At 39.6% G+C, this 22,332-nt stretch overlaps 1 long non-coding RNA gene across 1 annotated transcript; it reads right to left on the bottom strand.

Moving 5' to 3' along the window:
* Positions 1–6,858: 6,858 nt before the first annotated feature.
* Positions 6,859–8,132, bottom strand: LOC112844888 (uncharacterized). The gene is made up of 2 exons (XR_003217645.1): positions 7,766–8,132; positions 6,859–7,225 (listed from the first exon to the last, which is right to left on the bottom strand). It is a non-coding gene; the product is annotated as an uncharacterized LOC112844888 (long non-coding RNA).
* Positions 8,133–22,332: the final 14,200 nt, after the last annotated feature.

The raw sequence follows: 22,332 nt of genomic DNA, 5'->3' as shown, positions 1-22,332 counted from the left end.
TAAAGTCCCCCGTCACAATAAGCGCGGTGTCCCAGTGTTGTGTCTGGTGCTGGGTGAGTGCCTCATGCAGCTCGCATAAGGCAGTGTCCGTGTCCGCTTGTGGTGGAATATAAACGGCACTTATAATGACCGATGTAAACTCTCGAGGTAGATAAAAAGGATGACACATGATGGACAGTAGTTCCAGATTTGGTGTGCAGGAGCGTGTGGTGCATTTAAACCCCTGTTCCTCCCTGTCCTCATCGTCTGTTGTCTTCATCTCCATTATCAGTCATCATAATTTTACCCTCTCTGAGGAAGTCTGCAAATTTCTTTATTAAATCAGAAGATTCTTAAATTCATCAAGTCTCTCTGTGCCTGGGTCCTCGTCACAAAACATAACATCACTGTTTAGTACATTTTGCACATTTAATCCCCACATTTGTGAAAGAAAAGCAAAAAAAACTTTTTTGAAAAGTCTTTAACAAAACCATCAAATCTGATAAAGGTTATTTAAATGCTGCTAAAGACTGCTACTGCCAAAGAAGAATGGATAGAGATTCACTTTTAATGTGTATGCATAATACAATACAGATACATAAAAAATACACTCCAAAAATTGAAGAGTCCATGAAATGTACAAAATATTATTACAAAAATTAGAAAAATGGAGACACCTTGGCCTATGGTACAATGTATGAAAAGATGTTTACTGCAGATACTATTATGGCTCTGCAGATTTTTTCTTTTCTTTTAACCTATGTCGCCTCACCTTGAGGTTGGTAAATCTGTCTATCACATTTTGGTGGTCAAGTCTCTCAAGCATCTCTTTCTCAACTGACATCACAGCCAGGTGCTGGAGTCTGCTTTGACCCATGGTACTTCTCAGCCAGGTATGGAGCTGACTCAAGACTCTAAAAGAACTTTCACAGCTACAGCTGCTAACTGGGTTTGTTAGGGCAACCTGAATAACAGTTTTCAGTGTGGGGAAGATCCGATTATCCAGAAGATTGTACAATGTTAACATATCTGGAATGGCACCAACCTCACTCTTGAGCTTCAAAAAGTTTTTGGCAACCGTGACTTCCTCTGACTGAATTTCAATATTGTAATGCAGTGCCAGGGCTGACAACCCAGTTTGTTTTGCAGATTCTGTACAGCAGCTTTAATATAGGGAGAACACAACTTCCAGATTGTATGAGTAAAATTAGTTGGGTTTTTTTTTCTTTGCCAGTTTAACAGTTTCTGCTTTGCCTGTTAGTATTCCCTGTCTGTTTTCTTACCTGGTTCTTCCTGACCTTGTACTTTCTCCTCATGTTCCCCTCTTTCCTCTCTCCCTCTTTGGACTGACAATCATACACAAATAGATTGTATTCAATTAGATTAATAAAATACTATTAAGATCACTAATGAAAAAAGTCCTCTCTCAGTGTACTTTCAACCAAAAGGCAAATAACCAAACCACATGTACATCTAATAAAGGATATAAATATTGAAAACTAATCCAACATTATCCTTTATTGAGGGATCATTTGATCTTACACTTTTACCTAAATGTGGCTCCTTTTTTTGAAAAAAACAGTCGGCGAATAGGGTTAGCTCGGTTTGGCTTGACCGTGGGGTACAGGGCATCCTGAGATAAGCTAGTGATTGGATCACTTGACCGTTTGGAACGATATTTGCGCTTTTTTGGGTAGCAAAGTTCAGAACTTGGGCGTAGGACGCTTTTAAATTGTGTTAGGGCATTAGATATGTGACCACGGCCCGGGGCCGAGACTGGTTAATTGATCGCAAAAAACTTGGAGTTTATCCCTTGGAGGGTTAATTTAAATTTGTCAAAATTTTGTAGGTTATGCAATCTCAGGCCTGATATTTGTTGTTATTGTAATTATAAGACGTCTTTGTAATATAAAGTAAGAGGTTTGGTGTGAAAGGAGTCTGACCCAGCACTGAGCTGAAGTGCTGATGCCACTTTTAGACGGAGTGTGTGTGAAAATGCAAATGAGGCAGCTGCGAGGTCCCTAGAGTTTTAGGAAGTTTATAGAGACTGTTACACATTGCTGAACGCCTGCATTTAAGACGCTGGGTTTGTTTATTACAATATTGTAAGTAAAGTTTTTATTTCTTGCCATGACTGTATGACTTTTTGCTGGGTTTTGAGATAGAATACATAAACTGTTGATATTTAGGACCGCTATTTGGGGTCTGAAAACTGAAATTGACCTTGAAATAATTTCATTAATAAAGATGTCTGTAAGTGATGTCTCTTTTGGTGTCTACAAGTAAGATGTTTTAGGATTTTTAGATGGGTTTTGTTTCAGTTTGAGATAACATACACAGTTACATTTGGTGTTTCTAATGTATTGTTGTTGACTTTGAGTGATGAATATAGGTGTAAGTCATTTGACTTTTGTTGGGCAGAGGAGGACTTTAGAAGATTGTAAGTGGTTTTTTAGTCCGATAATATATAAGTAGTTAGATTTGACAGACTTTTTACATTTTGGTTTTATGTTAATATAGGTTGCAACGGGCACAGAGGAAACACAGCACAACATCTTAAGGGTTTAAAATAATAATAAATAAATAAATTAATACAGGGAAGTTTCTTAAGGGTTTTTGGGTGTGTTTTTAGGGATAGTTTGTTGTGGGTTTTTAGGGGGAGTGTGTGTTTGTGTGTGTCAAACGGGAGGTAACATGAAAACAGAGGAATTAGAGACTAGAATGTCCTAGAAAGCAATAAAATGCAAATTAGCAAGCTGTGAACGGGTTAAACCACAGTTGGTTTCACAAGTACTGCTGCAAACATTGTTGAATGCGTGTGTTTAAGACGCCATTTATGTTTATTAGAGGGTTATAAATAAAGTTTTGAGTTGCTGTAGTGGATGTATAGTAATTGACTGAGTTTTGATATATATACATATATATATATATATTTATTGAGTGCACTGTATATACCGAAGACTAAAATATTACTTTCAATAGTAACTTCTCTTTAGCAATAAATGCTGGGGTGTTTTATTTTTCCAGTTATGCGTGTGCTGTGAGAAGGATTAGAGGTTTCAATTGTTCTTATTTCATTTGCTCTTTCTGAGTTTGAAAAGCATGCCTGTAAAATACTCTTAGGAAAGCGTATTTGGAGTGATTTTAACTGTGTGAATGCTGTCAGTATTTGATTTGAGTGACTCTGTGTGATTGGTACCAAATAGTAAATAAGTAATAATAACACTAGGGAGGTTTATAGTAGAATGAGTGAAAAGTGGAAGGTTGAGAGAAGAGGCAGTGTGTGTGAGACGATTATGAAAGTATTGTGTGAATGATGTCACAAAAACTGACAAATGCAAAAACTTGGTATATTTAAAAGTGTGTGTGAGAAGAGGGTGTATTGTTTTTAGACCAAGACCTAATAAAACTAAAGAGGGTTTGTAGACTGTAAATATGAAAAAACAAGTGTTTGATTAATCTGTAGAAACAGGAAAGAGAAACAGAAAATACTGTGCTGCTGTGTGTGTGAGAGGAAGGTGTGTGTGTGACTGATGATGTCAGGGGAGCACCCAGAGAAATTGAGGACGAGAGTAAAACAATGATGGTCCAGAAGAGGTCGGTCACACAATTGATTTTTATGAATACACGCAGCGTGGGGAGATGTAAACTGCAAAACATCAGTTGTAAATCCCCGTCCAAAAATACACTTCAGATTGCTTTTATAACATCAGGGTATTATAACGCCCCCTCTTGCGTTTACAAGCACATAATTTGCATCTTAAGAACATTGTTTGCCTCCTCTACAGATAATGATCAATTTAAGAGATAAATGCAGACACAGAAGTTCCCCTTTCTGGCATCCTTTTCCAAATATGGTGATGATCTCAGGCCTTTGAGGTCCCCATGGACTTGTCCTCCTTCTGTCACCTGTTACTAGGCAAACTCAAATGCAACAAGAAGCTGAATACATTCAGGCCTTTGCTCAGCTACTATTTTACTGTAACAATATACTCAGCATATAAGCTTTTAAGATTATAGATTTAACTCAACGATTTAAAGTGGTTATAACTGCACCTGTAATAAACATGTTAATATGTGATTATGATAACCCCTGTAATACAAATTATAACATAATGCCAGCAACTTCAATAAATGCTTGGATGAAATGATAATTAATGCAATAATAAAGATGATGGTTATGTGAAATAATCCCTGTAATTCTACAATTCCCTCTCTTGACGTCTCTTCCAGAGACGTCACCACACCGTTTTCTTGTGTCACTCCTCGACCCACTCTGTCACCTCTGGATCCATTAATGGCATCATGGGCCCCGAAACCACCATTCCCAGGTCCACTGCCTTCGCTCTGACCCTCTCTAGCCGTCCCCTGACTCAGCAAATCAGACAATAACCTCATGTCATCTAGGTGGTCCAGTAATAAAACACCAGCTCCCACTTGAAAAACCTTCATGCTTAAGTGGTCTCTGCTCCTTTCCTGGGTCCCTCTCTAGTGGAAATCTTCTCCTGTGAAGGATAGAAAACAAACAGCCTCTCTCTGCTACACCTCACTAATCTACTGTGTTCCTCTAATGTTCCTTTAATTATTCAAACTTGGTTCACAATATCATGTTCTGGGCTTTATCCTTTATATTAACTTTACTTAATCTCAATGCTCTTTATGTGTGTGAGCAACGCTTTTAGCATTTATCTCTTAAAATTGATCATTATCTGTAGAAGAGGCAAACAATGTTCTTAAGATGCAAATAATGTGCTTGTAAACGCAAGAGGGGGCGTTATAATACCCTGATGTTATAAAAGCAATCTGAAGTGTATTTTTGGGTGGGGATTTACAACTGATGTTTTGCAGTTTACATCTCCCCACGCTGCGTGTATTCATTAAAATCAATTGTTTGACCGACCTCTTCTGGACCATCATTGTTTTACTCTCGTCCTCAATTTCGGACCCTTAACAGGGATAAGCAGAGTTAGAAGATTATCGGGAAGGACCTGGCCTCCGGAAGAAGAAGATGTCCTCCCGAAGGGTGTCAAAAGTCGTCAACAGAAGATTTGTGGTTTTGGAACTTATGCATGTATTGTATCTGCTTGATGCAGGAGGGGGTGTCATAAACAATACCCTGATGCTATAAAAACAACTGCTTGTGTATTATCGGGCGGAGATCGATGATGGTGTGTGCAGTGTTCATCTCCCCACGCATGTGTTCATTAAAAATCATCGTTTCACCGACTCTTCTGGACCAATTGTTGTTTTTGTGCTCATCCTTAATATTTGAGTCCATAACAGTTCCTAACTGAGAGAAGTGACCCAGAAGTATCTGTGTAGCAGCCACAATGAATCAAGATCATGAGCTTTATTAACTGATCAAAGTCTATTCTTTCATCTTCTGTATTATTCAGTTTGCATTGGTAATGCCCATTATTGTAATGCTTTTTTAAGATGAGCAAAACTTTATTTTACTTTGGGTTAGCTGGGATAAGTGATGGATGGAGGGAATTTTACTTCAGTCACAGAAATCCTAAACAGGAAGGAGGAGCAGAGTTACAGTGGATCACTATCCAGCAGGGAAAAAAGATTTATTTCAATTTCTTGGCCATGAGTGAGATTTACTAAGTGGGCAAATTAGGGTGACGATACCATTCCAGAGTGATCTATTAGTAGTGCACCAATTTACATTCAGAGATGCATGCAGCCAGTTCATTTCAGTATTAACTGGCTTTCTACCAACAAAAGCATAAAAACAGCAGATTCAATCATGGAGACACTGAATCTGCTAAACTAATTAAAACATTATAAGTTCAGGTCTTCAGTTTACGTTTCTTTGTGAAAACAGCACAGCAAAGGAGACTCTGATGTTTTGGTATAAGGGATAAATCTTCTGACCGAACCTGCTGGGACTGTGTGAGGTCCTGAGGCTAAGAGTAAGGATTTATCCACAGGAGAGCTGCGTTCTTACAAACCATCCCACTGTGTAAACCTGACATCTGTGGAACAGCTGAGCTGTATGATGTGTACAAGGACACAAAACATTATTTACCATCAGATCCCGAGCCCTCCATGTGTTAAGAAACTGCTGCTGTGCTACATCCATAAATAATGAATAAATTAGGAGCTAAAGCTAAAAGGACAGTTTATTTGTACCATCTTCATGTCAACACATTCAAGAACATCACAGATGAAAGAAACATTAAAAACTTCCACACTACATAAAGCAAGAAAAATAGTTTTTCTTTCAGGTGGTTTCAGAAAAACAGAAACATCAAACAGCTCCAAGACTCTCTTTGAAAGAACTAAAAACCTTTATTCTCATGGTCCAATCATGAGTGAACTCCCCGATGAAGCCTTGTGTGCTAAAACATGTCAGAGTTTTAAAGGTTAAAGATGAGTTTCCAAAACGTTTTGCTGGAGAACAATGAACTATTTGACTGAGTTTCAATTATTTACAGACGAGCAAAACCAGGACAGAGAAAAAAGGACAAAACTGACTCAGTAAAACGACAGAAAATAAGATCCCATGTAAATCTGTATTATGTAGAAGTTCAGCCCAGCAACCAGTTCAGTTCAACACAAGTTTAAATGATTCTATCTGAACTCTGTGGAGCCTGATCTCAAGCTTTTTGAGTCTGACACTGAAACCAGAGGATCTTTCTGTCTCTTCAGATTCACTGTGATCCAGTGATGGGAGTGATTTCAGCCCTGAGTGATCACGCTGATGTTTGCACAGAGCAGACAATGAGGTGAATGTTTGGGCACATTGGTAACAGTGAAACAGTTTATTAGTAACGTGGGATCGTTTGTGTTTGGAGTATGAACTGAGATTCCTGAAGCTCTTGTCACACTGGTCACAGCTGTAGTTTCCTTCCATGTGTGTACGTTCATGAATGTTACGACTACTTGATTGTGAGAAGCTTTTGTCACAGTGTCTGCACTTGTATGGTTTCTCTCCTGTGTGGACTCGTTTGTGTGATTTAAGCTCCCATGCACTGATGAAGGATGACCCACACTGATCACAGAGGTGCTTTTTAACCCCACTGTGAATCAGTTCATGTCGTTTTAAGTCACGTGATGTGGTGAAGCTTCTCCCACATTCTTTGCAGTATTTCAGTTTGTCTCCAGTGTGTCTACGTTGATGTGTTTTTAGTTCAGCTTGGCAACTGAAAGTTTTTCCACAGAGGTCACAATGAAAGTCTTCCCCACCACCACAGTGATGACAGGGTTGAGAACTGGATCCATCTGTGTCGCTCTGCTTCTAAACAAAGACACAAAGACAGTGTAAGTCAGTCATTCAACACTTTTATCCTGAACGTCGCCTGAAATAAAGAGCATCTCTGCAGACGTCCAATTACATTTTACTGTTTCAGTTAACACACTCAGTTTACTGGGCTGCAATAACTACAATACTACCAACTTCACCCGTTGCCTACTGGTGGTGGTCAGAGGGCCCGGTGGCGCCAGTGTCCGGCAGCCTCACCTCTGTCAGTGCGCCCCAGGGTGCATCACCAGTGTGTGAACGTGTGTGTGTGAATGGGTGAATGACTGGATATGTAAAGCGCTTTGGGGTCCTTAGGGACCATAAAAGCGCTATATAAATACAGGCCATTTACCATTTTACCATTTACCAACATAATACTACAGTAATAATAAAATTATAACTGACATGAAAATCTGAATAATCGCTCAGAGCTGCTTTTCCATGTAGTAGAATTGCTAACATGCTAACACAGTTTAATGAGCAGAGATGTTTCAAACAGTCAGGCTAAAATGACAAGATAACAATATAAATACATACCTCACAGTAACTGCACTTGTAGAGTCTCTTTCTGGTGTGGATCTGTTGGTGTTCTCTAAGGTTACGTGGAGATTTAAAAGTCTTCTCACACAGGTCACATTTATAAGGTCGTCCCTCAGTGTGGGTAAACATGTGTCGTTGTAACTTATCGCCTGTTGTAAACACTTTGCTACACTGTTCACAGCAGTACACATCATGTCTGGTGTGAATGTGTAGGTGTGTATTTCGGTTCCGTCTCTGGCTGAAAGTTTTTCCACAAAAGTCACAGCTGTATGCCTTAATTCCAGAGTGGGTAACTAGATGACTCTGTAAGGTGCTACTGTGAGTAAAAGCTCTGCCACACTGATCACAGCTGTACGCTTTAACTCCACTGTGGATGTGTTGGTGTGTTTTTAGGTAACCCTTCCTGGAAAAAGACTTTCCACACAAGTCACAGTTGAATGGTCTCTCTCCAGTGTGGATGACCTGATGAAGTTTTAGTTTAGTCTTCACAGCAAAATCCTTCCCACACTCGTCACAGCTGTATGCCTTAATTCCAGAGTGGGTAACTAGATGCCTCTGTAAGTTGCTACTGTGAGTAAAAGCTCTGCCACACTGATCACAGCTGTACGCTTTAACTCCACTGTGGATGAGTTGGTGTGTTTTTAGGGAACGCTTCCAGGAAAAAGACTTTCCACACAAGTCACAGTTGAATGGTCTCTCTCCAGTGTGGATGACCTGATGACGTTTTAGTTCAGTCTTCACAGCAAAATCCTTCCCACACTCGTCACAGCTGTATGCCTTAATTCCAGAGTGGGTAACTAGATGACTCTGTAAGCTGCTACTGTGAGTAAAAGCTCTGCCACACTGATCACAGCTGTACGCTTTAACTCCACTGTGGATGAGTTGGTGTGTTTTTAGGGAACCCTTCCTGGAAAAAGTCTTTCCACACAAGTCACAGCTGAACGGTCTCTCTCCAGTGTGGATGACCTGATGCTGTTTTAGTGAATCCTTCCCAGTAAAATCCTTCCCACACTCGTCACAGGTGTATGTTTTCTCTCTCTTTCTTCTGTGAGGTTTGTCGGCCTCCTGAGAGCGCTGACTTCTCGCTCCATGTTGGTCCTGCAGTGACAGAGATACAAACAGAGGCAGTGAGTGAAATGCAGTCGTGGAACAAACTCAACCTTCAAACTCCCTCCATTAACACTAGTTTTAAACCTAAAGGTGGAGTGTGGCACCAAACACCTTAAAGGTCTCTTATCACCACCTGCTGGTAGTTCTAACACATTACATCCAACCTGGTGCTAAAAATAATTCATGACCATTTAAAAACAGTAAAATCATGCCCATCCCTCCTGATTGTATGTACACACACGCGCCCGCACGCACACACACACACACACTTTTTTTTTTTTCAAAGATTTATTTATTGCTTTTTTCCAACAACTTTTTAACCAACAGGAAGAGAGAGTTCAAATGAAATAGAGGAGGAAATTAGTTAAAAAGAATTAAGTGTATAATAATAATGTATATTCATCGTGTATGAACAGTGTTGGAGAAACACATAGATATAGTTATATATACTCTCCCATGTAGATCATTTAGATATTATTGCAGAAGAAAAAAAAATATATGTATATAGATAAGTAAAATAAAATAAAACAAAGCAAAACAAAACAACCCCCCACCCCCCCAAAAAAAAAACCACACAAAAAAACAGACAGTGCTCCAAAAACAGATATAACACAGTGAGACAGTAGGTTTAAGTGCATTATTCCAGGGCTTCGGGCTGAAGTTTAGTCCAAGGGTGTCAAGTTAGAGAGGCATCCAACCTAACGGTTGCAAGGATGAGCTGTGTCTTCTTCGGTTCCAGTCTATTTAATTTCACATCTTGTTAAGAGAATATTGTATATATGTTATCAGCTACATGAAATGTATCCTTTCATGTATTTGTCATTAAGCATATTTCTACATGGCTTTTCACCTAGTAACTTGTGTGCTGAACTTATGCAGATACTAACCGCTTCCTGTTGTTCTGAACATTTAGATATAGAGAAGTCAAACCTCAGCTCTTTTGTTAGAACATACAGATGTAGAAAAAGGGGAAAAACCCGCTGCTCTGAATGACGTTGTTACCTTTGTACACACACACACACACACACACAGAAACATCTTGTATAAATAAAGGACGCAGACAGTCAATAGACGCAGGTCATGCGTCAATGGCTGCCCTCGCAAGTAAAGACAACTGCAGTGTGTTAGTGTTTTCTAACTCAGACGTCTCAGCTGAAGAACGGCAGGGTGATTAAAAGAAATCCCCTGTCATTTAAATTGGTCCTTCGAGCCTAGAGATGGAAAAAGCAGACACGTTTCTGTGACTCCAATAAGGTCTGACTTCTGCATCCTGACGCCGTGGGTAAACCAGCACCGAAGTCTGTCGACAGCCCTCTCCAGGTAGAGGTGAGAGTCCTGGGCGTAAATTCGCATCCAGGCTGGTCCTGGTCCACGACGCTGGGATCCAGATGACCTGAACAACCAGCAAAAGACGACTGAGGGTGAGAAAACACGTTTTGGTTGTAAACCGCCGGAAGGGTTTAGAAGAATCCGCATAGGTCTTATCCGCTGCAAGGATTAATAGCGCATTAGGCTGACCCACTGCACGGGTGCACAAAAAGAGAGAGTAATCCGCTGTAAGGATTTAAGACGTGTAAAAGTTAACTTGAAAAAGTTAGAACTGGCCTGGTCCGCCGCAAGGACCCGCGCGCGTAAAGAAACAAGAGTGAATATATGTGTTTTGTGTATGTGTTTTGGAAGTAAGTTGATTTTACAGCACAATACGCTGCTGAACTACTTCCATTGTTTGTTTGTTTTTTTATTGTTTTCTTTGTGTATTCTGCAAAAGCTCAAGTACTGGTGATAAAGGGGAAAGGTAGAAGGGCGTGTCAGCAACCACCCCCGAGTCTAGTACCAGAGAAAGCTTTGCAGTTCTGTGATAATGGGGAATCAGCCCACAAAACTTACTGTTGACGAGCAGTGGTTAGAAAAAATGTCCAGGCGCCGGACAAATTAGTGCATGTAGATAGAGAAATCCAAAGAAAACCTAAATGTCCCACGTGGGAGGGAAAATGCATTGACTAAATTATAAGAAACCCTCCAAGCAGAAATAAATACTGTAAAGGAAGCTAAAAAGAAAACAAAGCGTACACAAGAGTTGTAATATATTAAAGCATGGAAAGAGGAATGAAGTGGAATAAACAAAAAGGTTAAATTAAGGTTGACTTAATTTAAATTAGGGCTTGTCTAATGTATTCAAACTGATAACAGTAACTGGTAAAAAACTGGTACTAACAAATGAAACAAAATTGGGAAGACAACCAAGCTGAACGAATAGAATAAATGAAAGCAGATAATTCAGACAAAACATATTAAATAAAATAGAGAAATGCATAAGGTATATTAAGGCTGTGTCATTGTTCAGCCAAGGAAAGAGTGTGAAAAAGCAAATGTCTCCAGCTTGGGAAGGTGTGAAGCTGCAGATTCACACAGACCCGTGATGGATACATAATAAAATACAAACTAACGCATTAGTAGTAAAGTAGTGTACTGTAATATACTCTTGCTGTTATAAAAAAGGAAAAACAATACAATGATAACATTACTTATGACATAATATTAAATAATAAGAGGCACCTCAGTCAGTTATGCTGTGAGGTGGATAATTGTTAAAAGTAGTCTGAATCAAGCTTAAGGTTTGCTCAACCTCAGTACAATGATATATGAGATGAAGAAAATAAGGAAAGTAGCTAAACTAATCAGGTGCATAGAGACACTTGACCTGATTGAAAACCTGTCATCCTAGACGAGACATTGTTGAGATGAAGAGCAAACCTATATTAACAACTAACAAGCCAAACCCTGTATACAGCAGCTAAAGCTACAGGTTTGAGAAGCTGAATTAAATATGTGGACACTACCAAGCTGATGAGCAAGTTACACGTTTTTTTTATTTATTTGTTTTTAGAGCAGAAGCTGCATATTAAAGCTCACACATGCAGCTGTCTGTGAGCTCAGTTTTTCCTCACACTTCTGCTTTGTTTCTGGTAGCAGCTTTTTCTTTTCTCTTTTTGTGTCCTGACTCATGTGTGTAAAGCCTTAATGACATTGGCAATTTGTTTTTGTTTTTATTTGTTTGTTTTGTAAGTTTGGAAAACAAATTTGTGATCATACTTGTGGATCACAGTGACACATAATGATTAGGCATATGATTTATTAATGCCTAGTTTTAGTGCTGTGAGCTATGAGCTGTAAGCAATGCAAAGTTTTTTCCTAACTTAAAAGTTTGAAATATGTAAGATGTGTGAGTTCTTTGAAAAATAGAAATGACCTAAATGTCTTAAGTCAAAATGAAGTCTTGCATCTATAAAGACAAGAAAACAGAAGAAGCATTCAGTAACTTGAAAATAGCCTTTCTAATTACAAGTAGATGGAGGTGCAGGTTACATGAGGTGCAGTTTAACACAGGCATTTAGTGAAAAACAACGTCCGCTTACATTTTACTTCTGCAAATTAGACTCTGTTGTTTGCAGGCCTGTGCAGCTGCAGCAGAGGCAGTCAAGAAGTCAGCTGACATTGTTTTAGGCCACATTTTGATCATCTAAGTACCCCACGCAGTGACTTCAATTTAAAAATATATATATATATATATATATATATATATATATATATATATAAATAATAATAATAATAATAATAATAATAATAATAATAATAACAATAAGCAAATTTGTCTTATCTCACACATGTGAGACAACTCTCAAATGCTGGACACTTATTGTCGCTATATGGAAAGTTCGACAAAGAGTTCGATTAGTCTGCAAAAACAGGAAATATGTGTGCCTGTGGTGTGTGTAACAGGAACTACATGCCCATAAAAGGAAGCTGCCAGAGTTGTAGAAGCGAAACCGTTGACATCCTCACACACGCAGGCCAAGATATAAATATATACACTGACAGACAGTATGTTTTTTTCAGCTGTGCAACACTTTGAGATCTTCTAAAGACACTATTAGAAGTAATTACATTGCCAAAACAGTTAGCATTGTGTAAATGTGCTGCACATCAGAAAGACAAATCAGAAATAACTAAAGGCAATAACTTTGCAGATCAAGCAGCTAAGTTAGTCGCACAACAAACTATAGACACATTAATGTCTGCATCCTCTATGCAAATACTACTTGATGTACTTAAAGATGAACAAAAAGCCGCACCAACTGCAGAACAGAAGAAATGGTTAAAGTGTGGAGCGCAGCTAGAAAATGATCTTATGACTTGTGAAGTTAAACCAATACTCCCCAAGTCCCGGTGCAGAACAGCAGCATTAGTGACACATGGGGTGACCCATGTGTCCTCAGGGGGGATAGTCCAGGTCCTTAATAGACACTTTTATACTCTAGTGATTATAGACGTATTCTCAAAATGGCCAGAGATTTATCCAGTGTAAAAAGCAGATGCAATCTCAGTTGCAAAAAGTGAACCTTTAGAAAAATCCGTTAGAGAAAGAATGGATGGCAAAACTACTAGAAAATAAGGATATTGTTTTGAACAATAAACTGCCGTAAGACTCTCCAGTCTCTTGCAGGTTGAAACCAAGTGTTATTGACAACACCCACAGCCTGTAAAATTGCAGAGAGACCATCTTGGATACATCAGAGCCACTGCAAAAAGGTTGAGGTACCGGGAAGCCCCGACACCAAGGAGGAAGCGCCTACGCTTGGTTGTTTCGGGGGTGAGGGTGGTAAGTGCGTTCTTGGTGCCCCCGTAGGGTAAGCCCGCACTCCAATCTCTATCCGATCAACTTTAGGCAGCCAGGTGTAGGTGTGAAGGGGAACCCTGATGGTTACCTTGACTACAAAGCTCACCCTTAGAGGACCCCAGCCAATGCCAACAGCAGCTGAGCCACGAGGCAGACAGAGTAGATGGACGTACGACAACTTACACCTAATGGACATGACACAAGATCACATCCATCCTTGGATGAAAAATGCCTGATACAGAGATGTGTTTAACAAGACCACAGAGAAAGACTGTTACGTCTGCTCGCACATGCCGAGCATATTAACACAACCATATATGGGAAACACCCTGGGACAGGTGCACTAATTCTGATCTCCGACCACATTCAGAGTGGCTTTTGTAAAGTGCACAACAACAACAACATCGTCATCCTCATCCAGGAAGAAACGTTCAACTTCAATAGTCAGACTACATGACTCAATCTGGGGAACCGATGTACGTGAAGAATTCAAACTCTGGACAACTGGACGAAAGGTACTCAACTCACTCTCCCTGTGGGCAGGAGTTGGAAAACATGCTCTCAGAAGTGAGATAATGGACTATAGATTCGGCTTGTTTCTCAAAGCATCCTGCAAGGTCAACGAGGGACAAAATCAAGAAATAGACGCTCTCAGAATTGCTGTAATGCAACATCGTGTAGCATTGCACGTGATCCTGGCTGAGAAAGGAGGATTGTGTGTCTTATTCAACACCACATGCTGCACTTACATACCAGATAATGTACATTCTTTAAACATGATTTCAGATTTTAAAGAGACTGTTGATCGTCGTTGGATTTTTCCTGATTTTATTTTGTTTTCTCTATTTGAGTTATTCCTTGTTTAAAAGCTGTAATTTCACAGACGACATGTTTGTCATTCACAGCATATGCAGATGTATTGAAATCAATGAAGATCATGAAGACTTCTTTTCCTGTTTCATGAAGATGAAGTGCTAATGATGTAGTAACTAAGAATGTGAAAGACAAGTAGTTACTTATTGTACATTTCATTTCTCTGATAAACAGGACGGAATGTTAAGAGAATATTGTATATATGTTATCAGCTACATGAAATGTATCCTTTCATGTATTTGTCATTAAGCATATTTCTACATGACTTTTCACCTAGTAACTTGTGTGCTGAACTTATGCAGATACTAACCGCTTCCTGTTGTTCTGAACATTTAGATATAGAGAAGTCAAACCTCAGCTCTTTTGTTAGAACATACAGATGTAGAAAAAGGGGAAAAACCCGCTGCTCTGAATGACGTTGTTACCTTTGTACACACACACACACACACACACACACACACACACACACAGAGAAACATCTTGTATAAATAAAGGACGCAGTCAATAGACGCAGGTCATGCGTCAATGGCTGCCCTCGCGAGTAAAGACAACTGCAGTGTGTTAGTGTTTTCTAACTCAGACGTCTCAGCTGAAGAACGGCAGGGTGATTAAAAGAAATCCCCTGTCACATCTCATCTCACACACTTTTATATTATTTTATAATTTATATGATATTGTTGATGAACCAGAATTGGTTTGTAAAAATGCTGCAACTTCAGTGATGTGGAACTGGTTTAGCTTTCGTCCGTCAGATACACAACAAACACTATTTGTCGTAGGACATGCTAGCAGGCCGTCATTATTACTGTGTTTTTTGTGGAGTTGTAAAGTATTTTGTCTAGTGTCAATTATATCGTCAGCTACATCGTTAATGCAAATTTTCAAATGTATATCGTGATAAATATTTCTAGTCATATCGCCCTGCTCTGTCTGTCACCTTCTGTGTCGAGCTCATTGTTTTCTCTGTAGTGGCTGAGCTGAGTCCAAGTAGCTGAAAATGTTCCTCTGCTGCTCCGTCAGACTCTTCTCCTCCTGCTGATCAGCTGGGACACAAAGCAGATCTTTGTTAGGCTCCACACTGCACTGAAGAGTCAAAGTGTCTCATATGTTCATCTGACAAGTAAAAGAACACATTTTTGTTTCCCGAGGTGGGCAACTTATTGGAAACAAACACAAAAGGTTTGAGCACTGATACCTGGCATTGCTGGCATTGAAAGATGCAATGCCAGCAATGAGGATTGTCAAGACTAAAACCAATCAATAAGCAAAGACAACAGGGATCATTTATTTCTGTTTATTTAGCATTCACAACATTTGTAGTTGCCTTCTGTACAGGGGAAGTCCACGCACACTGTGTGGTACCGCCATCCGCAGAAGGTGCATTCAATCTCTGTAAGAAAAACTAGATTGTCTGAGACTGAAATGATATTAACAAAAGGAGTGGTGATTTGTAAAACTTCAAGTCTATGATAAGGTGAAAACAAATACACAATTGCATGTCATGTAGTTGAAGGTTTTTTTTTTTCTTCTTTTGGAAGACCGGAAAACACTGAAAGTTACAAATGTATTGTGCCTGAAACAAATTCAAAATAGGTGATAAAGCCAGCTGCACATGTGTGTCACAAGTAAATCTGGCTGTATAATAAACAGAAACAAGTGATCCCTGCTGTCTTTGCTTAATGATTGGTTTGAGTCTTGACAATCCACATTGTTGGCATTGCATCTTTCAATATGTTTGTGGGTGGATTTGAATGCACCAGTGTAAGTGCAGCCACTCAGAGGCTGTGTCCCAATTCAGGGTATGCATGCTTGAAGTACGCACACTACGTACGGTGCGTACTACAAGTACGGGAAGTGCGGAAGTGAGAGGCTTGTGAAATGGGACGGTCTAGCTTTCGTCGCGCTGTTCAGGTTGCCTAGCAACCATGATACTAACCACGAGAAATGTTTCATACAGCTTTGTGTGACAGAAATGAAGGAGAAAAAATGTTTTGTTGGTCATTCATTTTTGTCATGACATCACTTTGATTAGTTGAGACCACAGGACTGTAAAACATGATAGTTGGGCTTCATTTCTGTACTGAACAGTCATTTCAAGATTAGTTCGTAAATGATAATTAGCTAATGTTGTTCATGAGACTAAAGTCATCTCACTGTGGTAATGTTAATATAATATGGACAATATTATATGTATTGTCAGATTATATATATATATGAGCTTGAACTCTGGGTCAAAGATGCAAGTAGCAGTTATTTATATTTCCTATCACCTTAAATCTTCACTCAAAGACAAGTATCTCTGACAGTGTATATACAGATGTATTATATATAAGAGACAAACATTGTTCTTTCAATATGTTGGCATTACTAAATTTGGCTCAATGCTTACATATATATGTAAAAAGAAAATGTACGAGCTGTGAAAACTGTTGGTGATAGAATGAAGAGTAGACTGATATATTAAATATTCCTTTATTGGGTGAGAAAATCAGACCATGTCATAACTGCTTTAATTCATACAGAATAGATATCAGAGTCTTAAACAGGCTGACTTCTGCTAAATGGGTCAAACTGGGCAGAAAGTCTACAAACACATAACATCCTTATAGAATATGATGTAACACTATAGATCAACTTACCTCAGAATATATAAAGCATATAAACAATTACAACAATATGATGCAACAAACACAGCAGTGCTACTAATCCAAAATACTCAAAGCTTCATAGAACTGAAACAAACATTTATTTTTAGCTCCATTCTGCTGCTGATACATACTTTAGGTTTCTGAATATTAAACTTGTTGCTGCCTTTCATAGTGTGTAACTTGAAGGCCCTGAGTACTTTCTCCCACACTGAAAACACTGGAATGATAAAATTATTTGAACATTACCTAACAAGACTGATTCAGGACAGACAATTAGTTATTTTAAACTTTCCTAGCAGTCCTTCACAAACAGGGAATAGTCTGTCTATTCTCTCCATCTGTCAGCTGCTGCTGGCCCTTCCTCCTCCTCTTCCTCACACACTGCTGAGTTTGTCCTGGTGGATCATCAGGGGTGCAAAGCCTCACAGATGATGTGCAGCAGTGGGTCCCTCAGTCTGTCCTCACTCTGGACACTTGCAGTTGGCACACATGGAAATCAAATGTGTGATAAGCTGCAGGATTCAAACACAAGTGTAACTTATAAATACATGTTCATACTTTTATTCCACAATCAGAGAGAAAGAAACAGAGAGAGAGTGCAGGACAGACAGACAGGTGACAGTCTCAGGTGTATACACTGCTACAAAACAGCACAAGAGAAGGAGGATTTAGTGTTTGTGTTATTACGAGTGCTAAACAAGAAGAGTTCCAGATGGTCCAGTGGACACATGTGTGACTCCTGTGATTAAAGCATCTTTCTTTCAGCTTAACGACTGAACCGTCAGCTCGTTCAAACACACGTTAAAGTCCGTTTGGCTCGACACCACCGAACAGAGGCAGCAATATAACATAGCTAACATTAACAGTGCAGTGAATCCTGCTTGTGCCGTCATATTCAGGACTGCAAACCGAGCAGCATCACTGACTTTCAGCTCGTTGTGTTTGTAGATATTTGACTGACTTTAATTATCCATAAAATCATCACATTCTCTGTAAGATTAAGGTCGACTATATATATATATATTTAGAAGTAGAGGCTTTAAAACCAAGTTACTGCTGAAAGTACAAACATCACTAATGTCACATAACTTTGCCGACATGTGGCCAACAGTAATGTTTTAATGTTCTTAAACATTTGCACATAAATAAGTGACATAATATTCAGTACTTACTTTTGACAGTTCACTCTTCGGCCGCTCCCTTCTGCCGTATTTTGCGGCAAAATTATCCACACCCTCCGCCGCGCTATGGATTGTGGGATATATGGGGCCACGAAGCGTGCACCGGACCACGCTTGATATTTGGGGAAATCGACGGCGCATTTGGAGTATGCATTTGAAGTACACTTTGAATTGGGACAGCCGTCGTCGCGTAGCGGTGACGTAATCGCAAATGAAATGCGTACTTCAAGCGTGCATACCCTGAATTGGGACACAGTCAGACTCTACTCAATGTGGTCATAGAAACAGGTGCAGATGTGTCACGAGTTAATCTAGTAGTAGGCTATGGCACTTGGCCACAGGTGGCAGTAGTGGACTGACCTCCATTTGAGACTGCTCCAGCTGCTCTGTGACAGTCAGTAGATCTGCTACAAATTGCAGATCATATGCAAGTTTTGGAAATTACATTAAAAATATTCCTAACTTAGCCATGGCAGCCATGTTGATGTATTACCTATATTGGATGAAAATGTTCATTTCCAGAGAAAAGACACAGGCAGACTATGCTTACAGGATGTGATGTTACTAGTGGTGCAACGGATCAAAAATCTCACGGTTCGGATCGGATCACGGTTTTAAAGTCACAGATCGGATCAATTTTCGGATCAGCAAAAATAGAAAAAAAAAAGACAAAAATTCTACTCGCCGCATTTTTTGCCTATTAAAAAACATTCAACTGAAGACTCATTCCACGCACTTATATAAATGCAATATGGACATTATGGACCATGCTGGGCATCCTCTGCATCCTCTGCACACGGCCATAAACAACCAGAGGAGTCTGTTCAGTGACAGGTTGCTTCTCCCAAAGTCAAGGACCAGCAGACTTGAAAAAGTCCTTTGTCCCACAGGCCAACAAACTGTTTAACTCCTCGCTGGAGGGGAAACGGGGACAGAGGAGGGGGGAACAAGTAGCTGTAGTGCGTTTTCACTGTGCAATAGTTTTTGTTAATATCCAACGGTGTAATAGACTCACAATACTTAAAATGTGCCGTTCCCTTGTATTCTTATTCCTATTTATTCTATTTATCCCTTTTGTATTCTCTATATTTATAAATGTGTAAACATGGTATATTTCTGCTCACATTCTGCAACTTCTGTCGGTGCTGTGCTACTAGAAACTGAATTTCAGTTTGAACCCACCCGAGGGATAAATAAAGTTTCATCTAATCTAATGTAATCTATAGGGCGGTGCAGGGCTTTGTATCTACCGCTCCACTGTGATATAACGAGCGCTCACGGTCACGTGGCTTTCCGTTGCCCTGGAGCTCCACCCATTTGTAGTTTGAGCAACAGAAGATGCCTGGGACAGTTCAGCCATAACGTTAAACTTCTCCTGCTCATACATGCTTGGAACGATCTTGTCACTGAAGTGGACGCACAACGAGATATCATAGCGTGGCTCAAGCACGTTCATCACAGTTTAAACCTCTTGTTTTGCACAACAGACGACGGCCTCCCGTCTGCAGCTAAACACCCCATTAGCTTTTGTAATAGCTTTAGCCCGGTCGGACTGGGCAGCAAAGGGCTGCTTAAATGCCGCAAACTCCTCTGCTCCGCTACTTGGACTGAAGCGCTGACCATAACTACCGCTTGACAGACTGACCACGCGCACCATACACATACTTTTTTTTTTCTTTTTTGAATCTTCAGATCACGTGCGTACCGAACCGTGGAGTCAGATCGGTTCGGATTTCGGATCAACCGTGATCCGTTGCACCACTAGATGTTACATGTTATTATGTGATGTTATTGAAATCATCATGAATAACGGGAGTGGTCATTTCTATAACTTTGTGTATATAATTTGGCATTTCTTACTGATGTAGGCCAAAAATAAATGCATAATAAAATTAAATTTATTTTAAAGGTTTATTTGCAAGACACAAAATCAGACAAAATAGAAAGTTCCACATGTATTGAGGAACTTTACACACGCACACACACACAAACACACACACACACACAAAACAAGAGAGAGAGAGAATATGCAAACAGCTACCAAACAGTCATCATAATTTGTCATACAATGAGAACAGGACAAATCAACAATTAACAATGACTAATAATTTATTAACATCTGTAACATAATTTATTGTTTGGAGTTTAGTCTGATTGTTTCAGGATGACCTGCCATCATCCAATGACACATCTGCTTACCTGTATCTTTTGCTCGTTTCTCCTCCTTTTCTTTTCTATTTTTTCTAAACTGAGCACCTGATGGCTTTAAAACTTTTCTTGTCCATCTTCCATTGGTTTTAATTTTGCACTCCAGTATGAACACAAATCCCCCAACTCAAGGATCACCACAACTTAACCTAACAGACCTACACCTTAGTTCACAGATTCATTTTGTCTAAGGATTATTTCTGGGATTTCACACAACCCAGTATTCAGATCGTGAATACATAATGGGCTTGGATTTACAACATTATGCATGAAATGTGCTCTATTTAGAAGCAGCATGTCCCCCTCCCCTTTCCAGGGGTTGTATGTGAGACTTTAAATCATCAAACTGTAAATTATAAATTTTAAATTGTTATTGATCCCTTTACCACTAGTCCTAAAGTGAATATTTATTTTCTTACTCTTCTTATATGTATTGTTTGTTTACTTGCACTGCTGTAACTGGAGCCTCGTCGTCTCATCTCTCTATATACTGGACTGTATGTAGCGGAGATGACAACAAAGTTTACTTTGACTTCAGCAGCGAGCAGGCGCACCGAGGGCTCTCACGCTCACTTTTCGCTTATAGAAATTTGAAAAAACATCGGTGCAAATTATAAGTCTGTATCATAATGTCTGGTGTTTTCATGTTTGCTGTTTTGTTTTTATTTTGTTTTATTTTGCGAGTTGATTATTAGACGCCGCTCCAACCAGCCAGAGAATCCCCCGCCGCCCCGCCCTCTTCTCCCTGTGCCGCAAGCAGCAGGCGCACCTCGCAAACGGAGGGCGCCCTTACTCCCAGCAAATGGGCGATAGAAAACCGATCGGTGCCTAAGACATTCCCAATATGCGCTGGCATGATGTCGGGGCAGCATGAGTACGAGCAATTTTTTTTCGCCGATGCCCCACCACGATGCCGCTCCAGTGTCGCCCGTATCAAAAACCGCTACTGCCTATACTAAGGGTGAAACTCATTGTGAAACGTTTGAGAACCACTGCTACAGAACAATGGAGATTTCCGTTATATGGTAACACCTGCAACTCACGTGACGCCCAGAATTGTACAATACTGATGCTTGAGAGCGCGCGTGTGATGCAAGTATGTGTAGAGTGTTGAGCGCGTGATCAGTGGTGAGAAAAACAACTCACGAAACTTGACCTTTCTATACTCGTGGCTCACTTGCACTTCTAATCTATTCGTTTGCACACTTACACACAGCTGTGGTTTCCTGTTTTGCTACACTCTGGAGAGCCTCGCCTTTAACGGTCTTCTCTCACAGAGAGCAACAGAAAACTTCATTCAGAAAACTTCGAAAAACTCGAGATTGACTGAACTCAGTTCAAAGTTACCTTGGCACTTACCTTTAGATGTGAGAGGTAGTGATGGTCCGCTTGACGCTGACGCTCCGGTGCGTGTGTCAAAAAGATTAACTCGCTGCTTGAGAAGCACTGTGTCGAGGCTTGATTCGTTTGGCCAGAGTCACGTGATTAGTAACGTCTGAAGCTTCATTTAGAATGTACTTTTTTTATTGAACTTTATTGAAACACAATGAGTGTAGAACATACAAACAGATGAAGTTTATGAAAGAACAGAACATGAACATACAAAATCAGGGGTAAAAAAATTATCATATGAGTACGCGAAAAAATCAACATATAAATATTGTTCTGAGAGGCTTTTTGTTGGTTGAGTCTGATATTGATTGTATGTACAATTCCATATCCTTATAAAAAGGCAGAAATATGATGTTTTATTAATAAACTTACATTTATGGATAAAAAATTTAGCTAAAAGTATCAACAAATTTATTATAAAAAACATTTATCATTCTTCCTGGAGAACTTAAAGAAACAGAATAAAACATTTTC

Source organism: Oreochromis niloticus, unplaced genomic scaffold (genome assembly GCF_001858045.2).
Source record: "Oreochromis niloticus isolate F11D_XX unplaced genomic scaffold, O_niloticus_UMD_NMBU tig00001931_pilon, whole genome shotgun sequence".
Classification (NCBI taxonomy): domain Eukaryota; kingdom Metazoa; phylum Chordata; class Actinopteri; order Cichliformes; family Cichlidae; genus Oreochromis; species Oreochromis niloticus.
The sequence above is the reverse complement of the archived record's forward strand: the minus strand, read 5'-3'. Positions and strand labels throughout refer to the sequence as shown.